Consider the following 8,467-nt stretch of genomic DNA (forward strand, 5'->3'; position numbering starts at 1 on the left):
ATGAAGGAATGAATAAGAATGAGTTGTTGGGAAAAATACATCCATGGAGTTGAATTTATGCATCCTTGCTCTTGCACAGCTCATAAAATGATACATAACCATCTGCATATAAGTACACTGAAGCTACTAGCCTGTGGATATATTTACGGTAAGCATTGTGGGACAGGGACTGGGTGTGATTTGATTATCCTTTATCAATCCCAGAAGAGTAGTTTGGGAAAGAGTAAGCTCATAATAAAAACTATTATTATTGAATCCCTATTCCAGAACTACAATCCTCCAAAATGGGGTTAAAGCAATATTTAATCAGAAAAATATCTTAACAGTTGCTCCTCCAGCCAGGACAAAATTAGAATTCAAAAGGTTCAATCAGGCATACGTGGGAAGAGGGAAAATGCATTTCTCACATTCAGGCCTCCTCCACCATAGCCGCTCATATTTTCACCCAGAACATGGATCATTGAACCCTACAGGTAAAGCTGCTGTTCATTATTTTTCCTAGCTCATCTGTTCTTCTGTGGCATCGGGTCCCTCTCAAAGTTCAGATTATTTGGAGATAAGAGCTCCCTTCTCTGCCTACTCTAACAATCCAGAAGCCCATGACATATTAAGATGACAATTGCTCTTTGAAATTCCACCTACCACTGCCAGGTTGGGGGATAAGTATGTTGTCTCTAAAGATAGGCCTAATTTCAAGTGGCCTCTCTGTCCTTGTCGTCATTCTCTATTTTTGAGGAAATAAAGGAAATCAAATTTTTCTCAGGTCAACTGATCTAGATAGTGAAGCCTATGCTCCTTTCTTGCTTGCTGAGGGCTCTCATTTGTGCTGTCCTCGTTCTTCGTGGAAATCCCATAGAACACATTCCAGAATAATAATGGAAAACTCCCTCTCCCCTATTTCTACAGAAATCACTCAGGGAAAACAAGGCCCATAAAGTACTTTCTGAAGTGATATTGGGAGTGCGGAAGGAGTGGACCCTGGCAGATGGGATCAGTAAGACAAAAAAACTAGGACCAGAGCAAACTGGTACACGTGCTGTCCCCTGAGAGGAACATAAGATGGGCCTGGGTCAGTTTAATGGTCCATTCAGACCAGTGTGGTAGTGACAACAGGATGTTGGGAGAACTGTGTTCTCCTACCCTCCTTAACATCATTCTAATTGTTCACCAGGTATGTATCTACTTATTTTGGTGATGTCGTACAAAGTCTATGAGAGGATCAGAATGGAACTAACACTATTTAATTAATTGATGGCAGGAGCCCTTAGCTCCTCTCAGGAGCAGCAGGGCTTACTGGAAAGAGAATGGCACTGGGTGTCAGAGGACCCGGGTTCTAATCCAAGCTCTGCCAATTGCTTGCTGTGGAACCTCGGGCAAGTCACACAGCAACATCTCTAGGCCTCAGTTCTCTTCTTCTCCATCCTACGTATACTCTGAGCCTCATGCAGGACAGGGACTATGTCTAACCTAATTAACCTGTACCTATCCTAGCGCTTAGAACTGTGTTTGACACATAGTAAGCACTTAATAAATACCATTTCAAAAAAATAACAAAAAACAGCAGTCATCTCTGAGGTCCAGTTCGTAGTACTCATGTACACAAGTTTGAAATGTAATAGGCATATGAATTAAAAGTATATTTTCATTTTTATAGTAGCATATAATTACTTAAAGAATATAATTAATACTAGAAGAGACAAGGAGGACCACTAGATCGTAACCTCCAGTGTAATACAGTAGGCCAGTGGCGGACCTGGAAATAGAAACCAGGTCCTCTGTCCCCCAGCTCCGTGCTCTTTCCGCTAAGGCACATAATAATAATAATAACAGTAACGATGGTATTTGTTAAGCACTTATGATATGCCAAGCACTGTTCTAAGCGCTGAGGTAGATACGAGGAAATCGGGTTGTCCCACGTGGGGCTCAATCTTTATCCCCATTTTACAGATAAGGTAACTGATGCACAGAGAAGTGAAGCGACTTGCCCAAGGTCACACAGCAGACAAGTGGTGGAGCAGGGATTAGGACCCACGTCCTCTGACTCCCAAGCCCATGCTCTTGCCACTAAACTGCTTCTCTATAGGTCTCTCATCCCTGCATTTATCCCAGGTCTTAGCAAATTTAATGATATTTTCAACGGGCACAACTTCTTGTGGTAACAAATTCCTTGAAACTGTAATGTCACCCAATCTAGAACTCTGTTTAACAAGCTTCCAAGAAAGGATTTACCTTAAACAATCTCATCTAATCTTAAAACACAAAAGCACTAGATGACATAAAGATGGTTCAGACACAGCATAGTAATGATTGTAGGATTTGGGAGTGGCTTTGACCATCAACAAGTCACAGTATTTTAAATGCAGAACATGAAAGTCATCTCATCCCAGTATTTATTGAATTAGAGTTAAGGTTAGCTTCCCTAGATGTACCGCTTTCATTCACTGAGCACAGACAAACACTATATTTTTTAAGGTATTTGTTAAGCTCTTACTAAGTGTCAAACACTCTTTTAAGACCTAGGGAGGTAAACGTTAATTGTCAGACACAGTCCCTGTCCCTCATAAGGCTCACAGAGGGATAATAGGTATTTCATCTCCTTTTTACAGTTGCACAGAAAAGTTAAGTGAAATGTCCAAGGAACACAGTGAGCAATTGCCAGAGTGAGGATTAGAACCCAGGTCCTCTGATTCCCCAGGCTCATGCTTTTTCCACTAGGTCATGCTACTTCTCAATGTATGCCGAAGTTCTGAATTGCAAAGATCATCATTTTCACTCCAAAGATATGCAATGTGATACTCTAGAAAATTATATGTGCCACTTATGACAAATAGCTCCTGAAATTACAGTTCTTTTAATGCAAGGCTCGTTCATCCTTGCATGACATTCTGGGTCAATTTTCTACGCACAATGTTCTGGCAGTTATAATAGGCTGGTGTTTAAGTGTCTCTATATGGATATTCTAAACAAATACTGGAGGGATTTAAATTTTACACCACCTCTCGACTACTTGTTTTCTCACTTACCCCTAGAGCAACCAAAGCACTTCACTGTTCCGTGAGACATTTGGTTGAGCTGCAGGAGATTCTGTGCTCTTGCTTTTAAACACAGCAGCTGGTAAAGATTCCAGCACCCAAATGGTAAAGATGAGTTTAGACATTTTTACCTATCTTTACGAGACAAGCTCTTACATAGCGCAGAGGGCCTTGTGACCCCATGTCAAGCACTTTGCTATGTTCCCAGCTGGCTTGAGGTCTGACTAAAATGCTTTCCAAAGATGTGGGCTTTACCTATAAAAACAAACTATGCAGAGGGACAGATGTTGTTTTGGCCTCAAATGGGGATATGGGAAACAGAAAATGGTAGCAACTAGAGCTGAACAAAGGGAATGCAGGGGGCTTACTGCAAAGTACAGCAGAGTGGCAGCTAAAGGCCTGGGCTAAGATTGTGCCCTCAAAATGGCACATGGGGGTGGGGGGTGGCAATGAGAAGCGGTGAGGCTTAGTGGAAAGAACACTGGCTTGGGAGTCAGAGGTTGTGGGTTCTAATCCCGGCTCCTCCACTTGTCGGCTGTGTGACTATGAGCAAGTCACTTAACTTCTCTGTGCCTCAGTTACCTCATCTGTCAAATGGGGATGAAGACTGTGAGCTCCTCGGGGGACAACTTGATTACCTTGTATCTAGCCCAGCACTTAGAACAGTACTTAGCACATAGCAAGCGTTTAACAATTACCATCATCATCGTCATTATTATTATAATGTCCTTCTCAGGGCTTTGCTAGGTACCCTTACAGAAGCAGCGTGGCTCAGTGGAAAGTGGCTCAGTGGCTCAGTGGAAAGAGCATGGGCTTTGGAGTCAGGGCTCATGAGTTCGAATCCCAGCTCTGCCACTTGTCGGCTGTGTGACTGTGGGCAAGTCACTTAACTTCTCTGTGCCTCAGTTCCCTCATCTGTAAAATGGGGATTAAGACTGTGAGCCCCACGTGGGACAACCTGATTCCCCTATGTCTACCCCAGCGCTTAGAACAGTGCTCGGCACATAGTAAGCGCTTAACAAATACCAACATTTTTTTTTTTTACCCTTGCGTTCAATGCTCTGGACTTTTGTGAGCATCAAGAATGGGTCCCAGGGCATAGAGCATGATGGTATTGGAATCACCATTAGGAAGCATAACTAGGCTAAGCACCGTATTGACCCAAGGACTTTCACAACAACCCATGGGAAGCAAAGATCTTGGAAGAAGTTGACTGCTGGATAAAGCTTCTAAAAAGTCAACTGGATACAGCCCAGCATAGGGAATGGGATTGGAAGATGAATCACTTGGGCTCTACATCTGACTTGCTGGGTGACTTGGGGCAAGTCACACAACTCCTCCATGCAAAAATGGGAATGAGTCTACCTGTTCCTAGTCTTTCTCCAGCCTAACTCTTGCAAGGGACTGAGGACAAATGAGGCAGTCTGGTTTGAGCCTTAATATTATGAATATAATTCACGTAGTCTTCCTAGAAACAAGCCAAAAGAATCCAACCAGTTGATTTAGGTCATATTTTTCCAGCTAATTAGGCTATCAAACCCTTGCCAGCCTGAATGTTTTCACTTAATAACCAAGCCATGCTTCTTGGCAAATTCAAATTATTCATTTTAGAACTACTTCCCATGCAATTACCCAGGAACATCTATTACCCAGTTGTACAGGCAACAGACACATCTGAAAACAATATGATAAATGCTAGGGTTTTTTCTTTCCGTTTTACAATAGAACAAGATCAAGACTTTTTACAAAAAATCAATCTCCCCTCTCTTCCCCAGCCCCCATTTTTCATAAAGTTATTTTGGAGCTATTCAGCATGCTCGAGATGAGGACGAAGTTGGAACAGAAAACTTTTTGAATATTATGCAAACAAAGGCTTGCAAATGTTTTCAGAAAAATGTGATGTCCAACAATTATAGGCTGGTTAGATATAAGTAGCATTTACTCAGTTTGAGTTATTGGCAGAAATATACAAAGCAGGGCACCAGAAAGCTATTAAAAATTGATTGAATAAATTTTTCAACATGGAAACAGACATCCCTAAACAAAATATTGTAACAATACTGACAGAAGTGTTTTTTAGACCTAGGTTCATTTCAAACTATGAATTCCTTGAATTTTAATAGCCCTTTTTTTTTCCAAAATACAGTCACATTAATGATTTCACTTAATCCTCCCAGTACCCTGGTGAGAGAGAGGAGACAGGTATTATTATCCTCATTTTTCAGCGGAGTATATTGAGGAACTGAGAAGTTAAGTGATTTTACTCAGATCTCAGAACAGACCAATTGCAGAACTGGGACTAGAATCCAAGTATCCTGACTCTCAGGCTTGTGTTCTTCTATCTAAAGTTGTCCCCCTGGACTTAACAGTTTAAATCAAATGCTGCTTGAATATTGGATTGCTTTTAAACTTAGTTCTCATCCTGTTATTTTGGAGTAAAATTTCCCAGAACAAAGCAGTCCCTTTTGGGAGGAACAAAATAGAAAAATACATAAAGCTGCATCAGGAGCTGAGGATGAAGCATGGCCTAGTGGAAAGAGCACAACCCTGAGAGTCAGAATACCTGGGTTCCAATCCCCCCTTGCCTAAATCACTTGACGTCTGTTTCCTCAACTGTATAAAGGGGATTCAATATCTTTTTTTTTATATTTGCTAAACCTTTGCTAAACTGCATGGCTTGGTGGAGAGAGCACAGGCCTCTGGGATTCCAAAGGACCTGGGTTCTAATCCCAGTTTCACCACTTGTCTGCTGTGTGACCTTGAGTAAGTCACTTTACTTCTCTGTGCCTCAGTTTCCTCATCTGTAAAATTGGGTTTAGGACTGTGAACCCCATATGGGACAGGCACTGTGTTCCACCTGATTAACTTGTACCTACTCCAGTGCTTAGTACAGTGCTTGGCACATAGAGCTTAACAAATACCACAGTTATTATTATCATTGTTATTATGTGTCAAGCACTGTTCTAAGACCAAGGATAGGTAAATGTTAATCAGTTCTGTCCCACATGGGGCTTCCATGATTAACTATTAACTATCTCAGCACTTAAAACAGGGCTTGGCACATAGTAAGTGCTTTATAAATACCATTTAAAAAGTGGGCAGCTTATCTTGTCATAAACTCTTTTACTCACCCTGAGCCCTGTAAACAGAATGTTTCTCATTTTGTTTATTCTTCCCAAGGTAAGAGCTCAGACTTGTTCCATTCCTCCTCTTGGTGAGGATTGACTGCAAATTGCCCATGAGATGAGTATCTGCCACACTACAACAGCCTGTATTTCCATACTACCACAGTTCAGAGTAATCCACTGGAGGCAGTATCAGGGGAAGAAGAGGTATGAACCACACCTAGGGGATGTTGGTGTGAATAGAGTGACTGACAAGACACAGAGGGAAAAGTGAAATCTCTTACAAGGAGAAAACCAACATTACAGACTATGCATTTCCAGCCTCAGTCGCTCCTCTCTAGTGAGTGAGTTTGTGACTCTCTACTTGGACCCATGAAAGATGAAGTCTCAAACATATCGACGCTTGATTCATTTATTCATTTTCAAAACTGCTTTTGCCATAAACAGGCACCAATGGAGAGTCCCTGGACACTCTTTTCTGTAGAAAATCCATTTTCATTTTATCTAATTTCAAATCACTGGATATAGCAGATAAAGTCAGAAGCATCATTTCCTTCTCCAAGAAGCCTTCCCTGACTAACCTCACATCTGCCCAGCCTTCTGTGTTGTCTATGCACTTGAGTCTGTACCCCTTAAGCACTTTGATACGCACTCTGTCCTTGTCCTACATCATTTATGTACATGCCCTTATTCTCTGCTGCTTCCCCATTGTAATTTATTTTAATATCTGTCTCTCTCATTAGATTGTAAGTTTTTTGAAGGGAGGGATTGCATGCTAACTTTATCTATTGTATTGTGCTCTCCCAAGTGCTAAGTACAATGCTCTGCTCACAGTAAGTGCTCAATACATTGCAATGATTGACTGACAAGCCAACTGGAACTAAAATGCTTCAGGTTATTCGACAATCTCTCTCTCTCACACACACAGACACACACATTTGAACTTGGTCATCTATTCCTAAATTAAATATATGCAGACTATTCTAAAAATATCTATAATACCATTAGTGACTATTCTATAACTCAGCACAAAACAGGGACTCCTACATACATTATTCTGGAATTGCAGAGAAGCAGCATGGCCTAGTGGATAAAACAAGGGCCTGGAAGTCAGAGGACTTGGGTTCTCATCCTAGCTCTGCCAAGTGTCTGCTGTGTGACCTTGAGCAAGTCACTTAACTTCTCTATGCCTCAGTTACCTCCACTGTAAAATGGGAATTAAGAGTGGGAGCCCCATGTGAGACATGGACTGTGTACAACTTGATTATCTTGTAACTACCCCACTGCCTAGAAAAGTGCCTGGTACATAGTAAGTACTCAACAAATACCGTTTAAAAAATTGCTGGCACAAGAAAGGCATAAAATCCTAGTATTTTTTCATTTTAGATTTCATTTTCAGTGCTATTCCCTGTTGGTAGTGGTTGGCGCTGGCACTCGGAGTTTAACCAACACTCCCATCTTATCCTCCTTCTACCCTTCCAGAATGTCAGCAATATGCTGACTGGTAAATCTGAAATTAATTTGGATTTCCTGGCATGGATTGTGTGACTGGAATCTAAATTGAGGGTTTGGCTATAACTTAATTAAGAAGAATTAAAAATGCTCTTATTGGAACAAACCCTTCTCTACCCTGCATTGACTCTTCATTCTGAGCTTCTCTGAGGACTCTCTGAAAAACTATTCCTCATTTTATATCCCAATAAAACAATCAGTGGAATTTATTGAGAGCTTACTGTGTACAGAGCACTACTAGACTCTTAGGAGTGTACAATAGTACTGTCCAATAAAATTGCCCAGGAGAGGTGGGAGGCTGGTCGTAGAGTGCCCTGGGGTCATTTCAGAATGTTAGTCTACATTTTTGATTTTTATTTCAATTATAAAATTATCACAGAGCACTTCTATCCTGAGTGCATTCCCCTAACTCCTAAGGCACCTTTTACTACTGGAATTTCTGAAGTTTACCTCAATCCATGATACATAATTCACCATGTTTTATTTATAGAATAGTTTCCCATGGGAAGAAAAAAAAAACTTGAAGAAAAGGCCGTATGAATTAGGCTCTGTCCATAAGATTAATAAGAAAGGATCAATCATCAGTATTTATAAGAAGCAGAATTACTGTAAACGTAATAGCTTTCGAAGACTATTATGGAAGCAGTTTAAGGAAGTAGCATGGCCTAGTGGATAGGGTACAGGTCTGGGAGACAGAAGGACCTGGGTTCTATTTCTGGCTCTGTTACTTGTCTGCTCTGTGACCCTGGGCAAGTCACTTCACTTCTCTGTGCTTCAGTTACCTCATCTGTCAAATGG

Source organism: Ornithorhynchus anatinus, chromosome 8 (genome assembly GCF_004115215.2).
Source record: "Ornithorhynchus anatinus isolate Pmale09 chromosome 8, mOrnAna1.pri.v4, whole genome shotgun sequence".
NCBI classification, from domain to species: domain Eukaryota; kingdom Metazoa; phylum Chordata; class Mammalia; order Monotremata; family Ornithorhynchidae; genus Ornithorhynchus; species Ornithorhynchus anatinus.